The sequence below is a fragment of the Amblyomma maculatum genome, chromosome 10 (genome assembly GCF_055883805.1).
Source record: "Amblyomma maculatum isolate TAMU_Amacu chromosome 10, ASM5588380v1, whole genome shotgun sequence".
NCBI classification, from domain to species: domain Eukaryota; kingdom Metazoa; phylum Arthropoda; class Arachnida; order Ixodida; family Ixodidae; genus Amblyomma; species Amblyomma maculatum.
In genome coordinates this window covers 87,663,462-87,678,387 of record NC_139353.1, presented here as the reverse complement: position 1 = coordinate 87,678,387, position 14,926 = coordinate 87,663,462, and positions in this window count along the sequence as shown.

The following is a 14,926-nucleotide window of genomic DNA, read 5'->3' as shown; positions in this document are numbered from 1 at the left end:
AGTGAGTTCCCGATATTGGCACTGCCGTACATACAGAATGTCTATGTTAGACCGAGATTGCCGTTGTTGCTCCAATAATGGTCGCACGGGTTTTAAAACTGGCTATAATGGGCCAAGCTGTCCTGCCTTCCTCCGTCATTGGGTTTTCCGTTTTTTAAAACTGGCTACAATGGACCAAGTTGTCCTGTGTTCTTCCGGCATTGGATGTTCCGGTTTTTAAACATGGCTACAATGGACAATGTTATCCTCTGTTCTTCCAGTATTGGATGTTCAGTTTTTTAAAGATGGCTACAATGGACCAAGTTGTCCTGTGTTCCGCCGTCGTTGGCCGTTCCTTTTTTTAAAACTGGCTACAATGGACCATGTTGTCATGTGTTCTTCCGGCGTTGCTCGTTCAGTTTTTAAAACTGGCTACAATGGACCAAGGTGTCCTGTGTTCTTCCGACGTTGACCGTTCCGTTGTTTTAAACTGGCTGTAATGGACCATTGCAATTTGTCTTGTGTTTTTCCAGTATTAGCTATCCCTGTATGAAAACTGCCCACGATGGACCACTTTTTCCCCTGATCTCGCAAATGTCATTGCCATCCTAAAAACGCAGCTTTAATGGGCTGCCGAAGTGAATATTTTCCGTTGACCATTCAATCAAAACAAGTTCTCCATTTTTATGGTTGAATACACGTGCGCTGGACTCCAAACCGCGGCATTTAATTCCGACAACATTTCAGCCGATCGTTCGGACCTCACCAAGTACCACGTACAGGACGACAATTACTATACCGCATTCAAGCACGTACCGCTGCAACTGTCTGGATTCGTCTTTTCGGTGCGCTCATATGCGGCGCACCTTTGGGGGTCAGCTATATGTGTTTATGGTTTTAGCCTATTGGCATGCATGCAGATTTCGTCGCAGGCGCATACGCTTGTCGCACAATTATATCTAATGATAGCACGACCGTGCGACCACATATGTATACCCCAGACCGGCTAGCACTCACGACCCAATATGCCTGTATTGGACGCCGATTACATCCCTGCATCTATACGTAACCTATAGTACAAATCCAGTTGTCAGTGAGAACGCGCATAAAAACGAAATCGTGTCGCCATAGCATATTCATGTGACATTAAATTAGTGATTAGAAGGTAGCTTTTTCATTGCCGAGAAGGAAAACGTTGCCTCAAGTTGAAAGAACAAATGACCATTTTCTCAGCGATGTTTTTGTTCTAGTGCTTTTGTATTATCCATAAGGAACTACGCGCAGCATCGTCTGTTTACCTGGAGAAAGGACCGAATACGATGTGTGTACTTTCTAGACGCAATCACTGGAAAATGAAAAGCCGGAAGACTCGCGAGGTTACCATTTTAGTTTTGGGCATTCACACGGTGGTAAAAAAAAATGAGTTTTTCGTGCAGACTGCGAGCATGAAGGCCCCGGTACATTTATATGGCGCACAACATATATATCGCCAATAAACAAAAAAAATAGTTTTTTCCGCCTATTAGTTTAGAGTTTGACCATTCCAACCGCGCTAGGCGGTGGCAAAGGAATAAAAAAAAACTGTACAGGAATGAAAATAATGTGCGCTGTCGAGTCATTCGAAAAAACGAATGCAGCCTACAAACACTGTTTTAATGAGGCAGTTTTCCATGCCCTTTCCAATTCTTTCATTCTACTAAAATGATTTGGAATACGTTGCTTGCTCATTGAACGTTATCGTCTTTTTGGGCAATCCGCGTTAAGGTGAAGGTGATTGCGAAAAACGTCTGTGTATTGCCTGATGCCACAGCGCTTCAGGACCTCGACGCGCACAAAATTGATTCTGAATCATTCATTGCTGTGTCTGTCACCGTCGATTTGCGAAGTCGAGACAAAACATGAGCGAAGAAATATTGTTACAGCTGGAGAATGATGAGGACGAAGTGGCGCGCTCGTTTGTGGAAGATTAAGAAAAAGAAGTGCGTCGAATGGGCGGCCCTCGTAGCCTGGCTCCTTGGATGTTCCTCAATGTATATATCTTTAATCCTCTTTTGTAAATATATTTCTCCCTGTTACAAAATTATATGCCAAAATTTAAAAACCTTGAACAATTCACAAATTCCGTAGAATGTTCAAAACAGCGCGGTGCGCTATAATTGGACAAAGGCTTTATCGATGTGGCCATAATTACTTGCGCAACAAAATTATGCAAGGTGTTTTAATGGTTTTGAAAGCTGAGGTAGTGTAGAATAGGTGGAAAAAGTTTAAACAATGTGAAAACTGCTTTTGTTTTCCTAAAAATTTTCAATGTTCGCTGTTTTCTGTAAATTAGCGCGATCGTATCTCTGTATCCAAATGTCATAAAAATATGAGCTTTAGCTGTTTGCGGATAATTATGCTGAGAACATATTGTGGAATTTTTGCTGCTCTACAATGAACCTTTTCTGAAATAAAGGCCTGCAAATTAGGAAAATTTTCGTTTCCGATGTTTAGAATTTTTATAAAAACATCTACTCATACCCGAAAAGCGAACATTAACTGAATACAAATAAAAACATGTATATATTTAGTCGGATAATTTTCAGCTAGCTAACTTGAGCATAATTTGTATAATCTATAACCAAAGTTGGCCAGAATAGAAGAGAAGCTCGGAACTCCGCCTCTTTGACATTATTAATCAGTCATCACACAACAGTATATAATATTTTGAAGTAAATATAAAAGGTCGATCGAACGACCATCCTTTGCTCGATCATAGGTGGCGAAAGGGAGGGGACGCGCGCATTTGTCGATGCACCAGCTGCATGGATTTACGCAAGAATGTGGATGGTAGATGGGGAGGCTTTCTATTTTTTTAGAAAATGTTTGTCCGTGGTTGGCTTGAAGAAACAATGCGTTTGCGAACACACAAAACAAAACTATTTATTAGAACTCGACTCGAGCGGTGCGTGCTGGCGGCCGCTCATCGGCACGGTCCGAAGTCACGGCTGGCCGGTGCAAGCAGAACAGGGCTGGGTAAAGGAGGAACGGAATGTTGAGAGGGTCGTTGGTCCTTCGTTCCCACGCGCAGCCCTTGCGAACACAACACCACGGCGGGAATCACGCGCTGGTTGAGCGGGTCGTTGTTCCCCCTCGCCTACGCGTCTACGTGCAAGACACAACAGACAGCATCCCCAGCTGCGCTGCTGTGCGGCCTCCTCCCGAAGCGTTCATTTCAGAGCTTGTTGGAGACGCTACAAGACTTGTGACAGCTTCTTAAACCTTTCTTTAATTTCTTCCCTCATTAATTTTCTTTTTCATTGTGCTGTGGATAATTTTCTCTTGCGCCTATACATGTCCATGTGCTCCGGTTGGTGCTTGCTACATATCAGTGAATAGCTGAGTTGTGAAATGTCGCCGGAGTACGGATTACAGCAACGGCGGGATACCATCGGCATTATCAGACTCAGTGAACGCCGTCATCTTAAACCGTTAGTATATATCTTTGCAGCATGCCATTGCTTCATAATTGGTTCTATATAATCTCCTACCAGTCCCAAATGTTCTCTTTCCTTATTCTTCTCGAAACAACTGCGCGAAGCATGACTTCAAGAACTAAGCGAATTTTCGTCCGGTTTACATGCAAGCAAGTGCGTGGACTTATTTGCTGGCTGCGATATGAATAGCATTTGCGCCGAAAATAGAGGAGCCGTGCGTAACAGGTGTGTATGCCACCAACACGTGACAGAACACTGCAGGCAGCCATTTGCGCAGTTTTTTGACTGTGCAGCGCGCCGCAATCAATTAGTAACCAGACACTATGCGCCCGGCTTTGTACATATATTTTGGACAGCCTCTCTTCTGCGCGCAGGAAGCCATGTTCACACAGTTTTTGGATTTTGTTAAGAGTTAAGGGCAGTTTTTTGTTTTCAGATGTACAGACGAAGTTTTGAAAACTGTTCGTGCCGTCTGTGCAAGCGAATTTTACAGTGGGGCAGACATGTGCGTGATGCCGCTTGATGACTAGGCTATAATTAAGTCATAATGAACCTCCACTTTTATAATGGTTAATATCATATTGATGAATTGAAAGCCGTGAACAGCGCAAGTGAGCCCCTTTTCAAAATTTTCTTAATCGACGCCCCCCTTCTGAGCACGTGCCTTCAGGTGAGGGCGTTATCAGAATGCGGCGACAATAGGAGAGCGATTTCGCAGACGCGCTTCGAGGGCGGGGGAAAATAACAATACAAGCAAAAAGGCACATCAGCTGTGTGTGCACTGCGTCCCTGTCACTGCAAAGTAAACAACGTGCACGCGGGACACAATGTACAAAACATTGACGGCCGGTATGAGGCAACCATATCGTCCGAAATATATTGCTCGCGAAGCGCTCGATGACGGCGCGCACTTTCAGGCGAAATGGGACAGGACGTCAGGTCCGCCTGTTCGGCAATTACAGCTCTTTGTACCTCACGTGCCGTACCGTATGCATGAAGTGTACGCCATAGCCATCGTGCAAGGATGTTGAAACCGAAGCAGCGATCCACGTATTCTAATTCTATAGGAAATCATTTGGGAGTAGAAAAGAGCAACTTAATATGATGTGCATGGTTCTTTAATGAACGATATGTATAAATGGACGGTTGAATAGTTACAGTAATGGAGTGTTCCGCTAGAATTGTTTACGGCCGTGACCACAATAAACATTACTCATATTGCTCTTAGCTTTAAGCTCTGGCATTGATAAGCCTATCTAAAGAACCGACTGGCAGTGACAGGTTGTTTACAGCTGTTGATCAAAAGGTAGGCCATCATGCTATTAATGCAGGCATATTTGCTTCTTTTTGTACCTCTGTTTACTAAAACTTAATTTTGTTCCCCATTCCTAGGGACGCTGCACCTCTTACAACACTCACTGTTCAGTCGCTTTTATTCAAGTATACAAAAAGGAGGAAATGCGCATGCACTCATAGGATAGCCTGTCTTTCCGTTAACAGCTGCAAATAACACGCCACTGCTCCTCGGTACCTTGGATGAAGTTTTCAATGGGGTTACCTGAGATGCCTAGCAATTGCTGTAATATTTATACCAATCACTGCAGTGAAACAGAAAGGTAACACTGCATCACTTTAACTGCTGCATGCACCTATAAACGTGCCTTAATTTATTGCCTATTCTTATAGACGCAGGACCTCTTACTATAGGCTTTGTTCAGTAAGCAACCGTCTTTCATTGCTTCAATTTCTATCTCTCCACCACTTTCTTGTTGCTCTGGGTGTGATCATTTGATTTCATTGTTCAAATCATATTGTTTTATCATGTGTGAATGATTTAGCCTGCACATACATGGTTTCATTTTTTTAGATGCGCATCGGGAGCGTTTTCTACGTAGAAGTGGATCGATTGAGTTGCATCACTGGTGCGAAAACCGACAACCCCCAGAAGATATGTGTCCTGTGGTTGGAAGGGAAATAAAGAAGAAGAAAATCAGCGGAAAAGCCTGCCTAAAAAAAGGTAGCACTGCATCACTGTAACTGCTGCATGCACCTTTAAATATGCCTTATTTTTATTGCCTATTCTTATAGACGGTGGACCTCTTGCTATTGGCTTTTTGCAGAAAGCAACCGCCTTTCATTGCTTCAATTCCTATCTCTCCACCACTTTTTTGTTACTTCGAGTGTGATCCTTTGATTTTATTGTTCAAATCATATTATTAAATCGCCGGTGAATGATTTCGCCTACACATACATGCTTTCATTTTTTTTAGGTGCGCATCGAGAGTGTTTTCTACGTATAAATGGATCGATTAAGTTGTATCACTGGTTCGAAAACCAACAGTTCGGTACCCCCAGAAGATTTGTGTCTTGTGGGTGGCAGGGGTATAAAGAAGAGGATAATCAGTGGAAAAGCCTGCCTAAAAACTTACAAAGATGGCGCAAAAGCGAAATGCTGATCAGGGTTAGAGTCTGATTACTTCTGATATCCCATTTCACTTGCTAGGTGATGTGACATATATGAAGCACCTTAGTATAATTTGTGGTATACTCACTGAAAATTGTGTAGACATTAACTTTTTTCTCGTTCAATTATTTTGAGCGACGCACGAATTGGAATAAAACGAAGTCATCCACACGTCTAATCCCCATAGACATTAGATGCGTGGATGAGCTCATTAATTGTGTTCCTATGTGAGCATGCAATAGTTTGTCGAATATATTAATATGTTAAAAGTTGATTTTTTTACTGTTAACCGGAGTAATACATATGCTCCATATCATAGCATTATTCGCCTGTAGTTTGTATCTGCTCTTTCCTAAATTGTATTCTACAAAGTATACGTGTGTCATCTCGTACGTCTATTTAACTAGCGAGCAATTTGCAATCGAATCCCTTTTGTGATGTTTCAGCTACAAGTAATGTATGACAGTTGTGACAATATAGGTAGCTTTAGGTATAACATATAGCGCGAAAATCTTTAATATATGCGATGATATTTTTATTCACCGCATTGGCTAAACCAGCCTGTTGAAGAGACGAAATGAAAACAAATATGGATGTCTTCGGACAGGAACAGTAATCGTGGTGCCATGACCATTTTTTAAATTAAATTTTCATATGACGTGGGCTAATGTCTCGACACAAAGGAATGACCCTTAGGTTTGCGAGATTCGGCGTAGTATTCTCGAAAAAAAAAAAAACGCCTATCACTAAAGCTGGAAAACGCCGTTTTTGTCGTTTCAAAAAGTTGCACGTTTGGAGGCCGGCTGGTTGCGTAAAATTTTGTCATCCACTGTTTTTTACTCACCGCATTTGGGTAACGTTTACTTGTATAAGAAGTATTAAAAGTGTGTTTTATTGATGCAGTTGATTTAGTAAAAAATCGCAAACTTTGCTTCAAGAACAACGCGCTATAAAAATGTTAATGTTCAACCTTACATACTGGCGTGACGCATTGCGTTGTTTGCACTAAAATATTCTGTGTTTATTACACAGGTCATATTGTTAATTTAAGGCAGAATTTGGAGCTCTAAGCTGCTATGTGTGTTCTCTGTAACGCCACCAAAAGTATTATGCTGGAAAGCGATTTGCTTAAGATTGTAATTATAAAAATTACACATTGAAAAACCATCTTCAAAAATATAGTATTGTTAGTGGTGGTCAAAGCTGACGAATGGAATAATATATTAATAACCTAGATTGAATACTATTGCACCTAGCAATAAAAAAGAATGCAGGACAGAGAAAAAGTTCAGCCTTCACTTGCGTTCTGCCATGAAATTGACAGAAATAGTGAATTAATACCATTTTAAGCTATATTATGTATTTGTCCCAGAAGCAGAAAAACGGTGTTAAGCGCTGACAATATTTTAAATTTTACTTAAGGTAAAATGTCACTAAATTAAGCAAATACTAAATTGAAGCTTTGATGCCTATTCCATAAGGGGGAGCCATATAAGCACATCTATAGAACAAAAACAAGCATTTTTATATTTCTAATATTACATTTTGCAGAATTCAATATATTTACTGACTCAAATTAACAAAGTACTTTGCATTGTTTCCACAGATTTTGATAAAAATTGATGTTGCGGCCGTTTCTTCAATTCTAATCAGTTTTCCTTCCATTTTCTTACTTTTGTCCAATTTCAAAATAATATGCAGATACACACACAAATCTAGAGCTTCAAATTTTTTTCAGAAATAAAGAATGGAACCTAGATGATGTAGAGAAATAGTTTCTGTGCCAAGATATTATTGGATCTTGCAAGAATGCAGGCTGAGTTTGGCCATTATCAGCACAAGCACTCGGTTTATTATTTAATGTTATATTTTTAAACAGTATAACGCAACACTTTTTAGTCCGTCATATTTTTGAGGTACTGAAGATTTTTGAGAGGGATTTGAATGAAAATCGAAGATGATCTTTTTTTAATTGCAGCAAATTTGCCCTTTACTGCTGTTTTCGAATTCTGAGCGATTTTGATGCGTTGTGGAGAACACACCTAGTGGTCTGGAGCTCCAGATACTGCCTGGAATTAAGAACATGCGTCAGGAAGTGAAAACATATTTAGTGCAACCAACCTAATGCATCATATGCCAGTACATAAGGTTAAAAATGAATATTTTTGCAGCGTATCGCTCCTGAAGAAAAGTTTGCGATTTTTTAATAACACAACTGCAAAAACAAAATAGGTTTCTAATAGTGTTTGTAAATATAAAACCTGCATATATTTAGTGAGTAAAAAAGAGCGGATGACAAAATCATGGTATCCAAACTTGCAACATTTTGAAACGGCAAAAACAGCGTTTTCTACCTCTAGAGATATACCATACAATTGTTTTTTTTTTTTTCGAGGAAACTACGCGTATCTTGAAAAACTAAGGTTAATTCTTTTGTGCCTAGATACTTGCCCACCACATATAAGAATTTCATTGGAAAGGAAAGATGGCCATGGGACCTCGATTATGTTTCTTATCTAAGGCACCCATAATACGCTGTGAGAAAGCCAATATCAAGGGCTTTTTTTAATATTCCATATTTCGAACGGTTGTGCCATGTAAGAAAATTAGAAAGCTAGGCACACCTTAGGTGTAGCCAGCCCTCACTTTCTGTTACAGCTGCATTTGCTAAGCTGAATTAATGCGTTGATTACTTTATTTTAGCCACGAATATAGCGCTATTACGTGTCAATTTTAAAGAAAGGCCGCAGTGACGCGATTCCTGTAGAATTTGTAAGTGAAATCTGTAAACCTTACAAATCTACCCATATATATGATCTCTTGCAGGTTTTATTCAAGCTACATTACACCTGCTGCGCCCCATAGCTTGAGCCAAGGGTTATAAATAAACCATTAGAAACAGACGATGGAAACCGGTGGTGCATTGCTGGCAGCCACTTAGGGCAGCGCAGAAAATTTTTATTTTGTACGTGGGGAAGTGAGGTTATTCGCTTCAAGTACTAAATATTCACTTTAGACAATAAATAGGACTTACAGAGTCGGTGAGCACGTTCGGAAACCCCTGTTTCAATATTTGCGGTTAGAAACCTCATGTGTACCTTTTTTTCCAGCTGTAGATAAATTCCGGGTTATGTAGATACCGAAACCGTTACCAGCCCATTCGCGCACCTCAACTGTGCTGCTCACAACATGATTTTGAGCGGACAAAACAACCTGCCGCTAAGATTGCTAGCCCCATGCATGAGTAAGGGTGATATGCTGGCGATGGTTGCTTCGCGTCGGCCCTTTGGCGCACATGAAGGCTCGAGTTACAATGAGCGCGCCGAACTTTGCAATGCGGATAATGACTACAAAGCGGTAAGGATATAAATGAGTTTAACAGTATTTTTCAGCTGTAAAATACAAATACAGTCTTGTTGGACGATGTGCTGGCGCGGACGAAGAAACCATAGGCAACTTGTAGGTCTAACGCTACACAGGGCTGTCGAGCCAAGCCAAGTCCTCAATTGTATTGTCCGGGAATCAGATTTCTGTATTTTCGTAGTTTCCTATTGTATCTGGCGTTCAAAATGCAGACGTGAGAGTTCTTTATCACAAATAATCAAACGTGGATTGTGCCGGTACTCTTCAAAGTAGCAACACCATTTATTGTGTAAGTCATTAATCAGTAATTTAGGTAAATAATGTCAATAAGGATTCCAAACAAAACCTTTTCTGTGGCGCTCAAGGTAGCTTCCAGCAATATATATCTGGTTTCCTTTGCCTGCCTCCGAAATGTTTTTTTTTTATCCCTTGGATCAAATTTGCTTGGATAAGCAGTATATGTGTAAAAATGATGCACCTGTGAGCTACCCGTTTAAGTGAGCTCCCGTTTAAGTGAACTACCCACAAAACCAGTCAAAAGCGTATATCAGCTAATCAGCGGCCAGTGCAGCAGTTGTGGGCTTAGATCGCTTGTGTATATTATATCTAGCCATTTAAAAAAAATGAAAATGGTCGCCGAACATTCTCTTGGTAACGATTATTAGTATAAACTGTTTGCACATCGCAGAAAGCGTAGGAGCGGCAAAAAACTAGCACGCCAGTCATATGCGGAGACAGCCGATAATCAAGCACTAATTCCTAGCGTGGGATGAAACACTGGCTGTCTCAGCCGTATTGCTGTGGAGGCGATCAAAATGCAACAGGGCACATGCTATGCAATGTATGTGCGTCTTTCATCCGAATAAACCCAAGGCAGCTGAAATTAATCTGGAACTCATCAGTATTGTGTTTCTCATTGACCATGAATTTCGGTACATTAATCCTGGAATTTTCTACATCTTCCTAAAATAATGCGCGCGATTTTATATGCCTCGTAATAGTGTTGTAAATTTTGTTTCCTCATTGTTTTTGTGCAGGTGCCATTTGCGAAAAAGTTGGGAAGGACGATTTGGAGGCACACGCATTTATTCGCAGGTGGCTGCCTGGTTCCTGTGACAGGGGGGGGTGGAAGAAAAAGGCGTTATGCTGAAACCTCCCCTGGCGAACCAGGCATGCCACCTGTGAATGCAATTGCCGGGTCAGCCCCCTCACTAGGCCTATGAGTGTGCCCTCCAGCTCCCTGGCCCCTTCCACTTCCCGAGAGCCCGCCCTGCCCTGACCAACCCTGCTACTGCCCCGCTAACTGCTGCTGTGTGTGCCCTCAGCGCTGGCTAGTAACAACTGCCGTCTATAGTACCAATTGCAATAAATATTATCTTTTTGTGAACCATGCCCTTGTTTTGTGAAAATCTACTGGTTGCTCATGAGCAACAATTTGTATTTATATGGCCACTCCTATTTGAAAGGCCATTATTGTCCCAGCAAGTTCGATGTGCTGTCACGAATATGGCTAGAATGAAAAAGGCTGCATTTTATGGCCTGCACAGGCAGTGCCACAAAATGTGTAATCTTGACATCATCAATGGCACATGAATGGAGTAGCCGGTGTACCCATAAACCATTGGATTAATATTGATATCGACAATAGGCGGCATGAATGGAGTAGCCAGTGCACCTGCAATGGCTAACCAATGGTATGATATTGGCATTGACAATGGGCCATCAATGGAATAGCTGGTATTAAACAAATATTGGTAATACAATGATGGTATAATGCTGGACAGTATTGGCAAGAATCATGGTGCATGAATGGAAAGTCTAATATTGTGCCTACATTGGTGGCTCCAGCTTGGTTGAACACTGGACCAATCTTGGAACGAAAGATGGGCCAAGAATGGAGAATGTAGTAAAATGCCCAAATGCCAATATCAGTCCAATATTGATGCCATTCTTTTCCAGTGATGAACCATTGTTGGACCAATGCTGGCGTGCTGCTTGGGATGTACGTCAGTGACACTGCATGTGTGGATTGGGTGGTCTTGTATTGCAGGATGAACTACGAAGTGACATAGCTTATGCGGTAGAGGACGAAGTATGGGTCGAAATAAAGGCATGGTAATTTCCAGACGGCTCGCTGTGACGAACAGGTCACCAAATGCACACAGTCGCTGCAACAAAACGCCATCGCTCGTTGAGGTTAGCGTATAGCTGCGGTTGTAGGTGTATGCGCTCTCTTGCGAGCTACCGCACTTCTTCAGCACATTGAACAAGATGCTGACGCCCAGGTCAAATCCACTGTCACTCTCGGGGTTTTGGGCAGCTTAGTATCCAGAGGAGTAGTCGCCTCACTGCTGAAGGCATGCTGGAAGAAAGCGAACCGTGGTCTCTTGCTGCACCCTATTGCATGGAAACGCGACTTATTAGAGAATATGATCCAATGTTTTATGTTTAAATTCACTCACATGAAGAAGCATTTCAGACCCTGTTAGGTCGGCCCAGGTTTAAAAACACAATTTTTCTTGCATCGATTCTAAAATTCTGAGTAGGGACCCTTGAGGTTCAGAGCTGGGAATATGCACTTATCCCTAGCCACGCCTATATGATGCTCAAGCTAGAAACGCAGGAGCAGGCCCAATTTGGGTATCCCCGCTTGATCTCTAAAGGGGCTTCTCGTTGTAATATTTTGGTTACCTCAGCCCAACTTGCCCGTATGGGCCGTGGAGGGGGGGGAAGGGGGCGGAGGCAAATTAGGAGGCACGTACTACGGTCCCCCCGGGACTCGTATTGTGTGCTAGTTGGGTATCATCAGTCTTAGGTATCTCTTAAAGCTGCACCATTAACAGTAACTATATGAGGTAGAGCAAAATGACGTAGTAAAATGTTTTGACAAAAGTCTCCGCTACTTCGGCGGCAGTTCAATTTAGAAGTGATACCGTTGCTGTGTACCGAGTCAAGTAGCCCGTAGATAGAGCAATCCAATATTTTCCATCAGATGACTTCGGGAAGGGAGCAAAAAGGGCCATCCGTTCTCGTTAGAAAAAGTTTCGACAGCGCTCTGGGCTGAAAAACTCTGGCTGATTTTATCGGTGATGACTTCCGTTGTTGGCATTCGGGATAAGTTTTCACGTAAGTTCGCAGTTAAGGTAGTAATATTGGCCAGTAGTACTTTTCCCGAGTCCTGACGAGCGTACTACTTACTCATGAGTGGCCAAGTGAAGGGTTTGCTGTGACAAGCTCTAGAGATGTCAGGTGGTAACAGTGCAGCTACAAATGACAAATTGTGCTTGCAGAGAACGTTACCTAGTAAAGTGAAGGATTGCAGCGCGCAACTAAAGACAAGTGGTACCTGAACACAGCGGAATTCAAGTTACCCAATAAGCGGTCTTAGCTCTCGTTGAAACGCGATGAAAGTCAACCGATTTGATTGGGTAGTGGCCTCAATAATTGGCGATTGCTTGGGCAGCGGAGTCCGCAGCTGCGCTTGACAATCAGCCCGCAACTTGTAAACTGCGACTTCATACTTTGTATATGGAGGCTCCATTGAGTACATCGTCCAGACTAGTATTAAGGATCTGCCATCCGGCAAAACTAATCCTGGTCGCTGAAAGTATGAAAGATTTCTCCGTATAGTTGTGGCCGAACATTGCTGAAGACCCAAATTACAAGACCCTACTTTGTTGTCTAATACTTTGTTTCTGATCATCACAATATTCTGGTCGCGTACGCGATGACTCATTCTAGCCGTTCCTGCCACTGGATAAAAACCGCCCCGAGGCCAACGTATCTGATATCAGTATGTACATTTGTTGCGGCATCCTCATCAAAATGAGCGAGTATTTGCTCACTTTGTAGGCAGCCGCTACTGGAGTGCTTGCTTTTGGTCGCCTCTTCAAGGAAAGGGTGTTGTTTAGTGTTGTCAAGGGTTCAGCTATCCAGGATAAATCTTAGACGAAGCACCGGCAAAATAAATAGAAGTCCAGATGTCGCCTCAGTGCCCTTTTGTCAGTTGGGCGTGAAAACCAGCCTATGGAAGCAGTTTTTCTGGATCATGCAAAATCCTTGTGCACTTACAATATTGCCGAGAAATCGAAGTTCTTATTGATCTTGATGCCATTTCTCAGGTTTGATCGTTAGTTTCACGAATTTCAGTGCAATTCCAATATTCAGCCAGTCCGCGTGGTGCTCAAATGTAAGCGAGAAAATGAGGTCATGGTCAAGATATACAAAACCAGACTGCCACTTTACACATGACAAAATTGTCCATTATACATGTAATGGGCCCGGCGCAAAGACCAAATGGGAGGATCTTAAACTCGTATACTTTAGCAGGCATTACGAAAGCCATCTTCCCTCTTTCTCTCAGATTCACCTCTGTGTGCCATTGCCCGCTTTTAAGTTCTAGTGAGAATACCTTGACGTCACGTAGTCAGTCTAAGGCAATATCCATTTTCTCGAGCGGATAAACGTAAATTTAGTTCCGTTATTGATTTTCCAAAAATCAACACAGAACTGCCAATTGTAATGTTTATTTTTTACAAGGGCCACTGGCGATGCCTAAGGGGTCGGCGAAGACTATATTACGTCCTCTGCAGGCATTTCATCCACTTGCCTGGTATTGACTTCGCGCTTCTAATCAGACACATGATATAGATGTTGGCACACAGGCAACATGGTCTCGTCACTGATCATGCGATGCTTGGCCACTGGTATACAAACGAACTTTGGAGTGCATTGCGAAGCAATCTGTGAAACCTATAATGTTCGGGCTGGTTTTGAAGGTCAGAAGGGCACTGCGCAGTGCGGCTCCTACTTGAGGGCTAATCTCAGCAGCGCATAAATGAGGCAAACATCAACACCACGTGGGAAGGCAACAGCCATGCTCTTGGCGAGGTGCTGATTTTTTTAGCAAAATTCGTCAGCTCAGTACCACAACCGTTTTGCAATTGGACGAGTCCTCGAGCCTAAGCACGTCTTTCTTATCTGCAGCGGGTGGTGATCATTTGCGGTATTCTTGTAGTCGCGAAATAAGGGGCACCGCAGCATAACCACAATACGAGATTGTCGTGGCACAATCACGTCATCGTGGACGATACGCAGAGATTGAGAGCCCCGGATATCCTTTTTCACTGCGTGTCATGGCCCTTTCCGACGAGAACGTAACCCATGTTTATAATCAATGAGAGCGCTGCATGTCTCCGGGAAATCGAGGCCTAGAATTCAGTCCCAAGAATGTTCGCACAGTACCAAGAATTCACCGACGTACAGAAAACCGCGCATGCCAACCTGTGCTGTGCAGTTACCAGCAGGGGACTAATCAAGTGATACCCTGCCTTGAGCATGCTCAATCGTGACCATTACGTTGAAGCTTTCTTCAACTCTTGGGCAAGGCAATCGCTCATTAATAAAAACTTGGCACCGGTGTCGAATACGGCGGTGACATCAACTGAATAAATTGTTACATCCAAGTTGCAGGTAGCACATCGGATGTCGCTACTACTATTCCCAAGCGAAATGTCGCATCGCTCGTATGCAGCACGTAGTATGCTGCGCTGCCTGGTCTCAGAGAAATCTCGCCGTATCAGCGTGATGGTGACGGAGGATATTAGCATTTTCCGACATCAGCACCCCTGCCTCGGGAGACAGC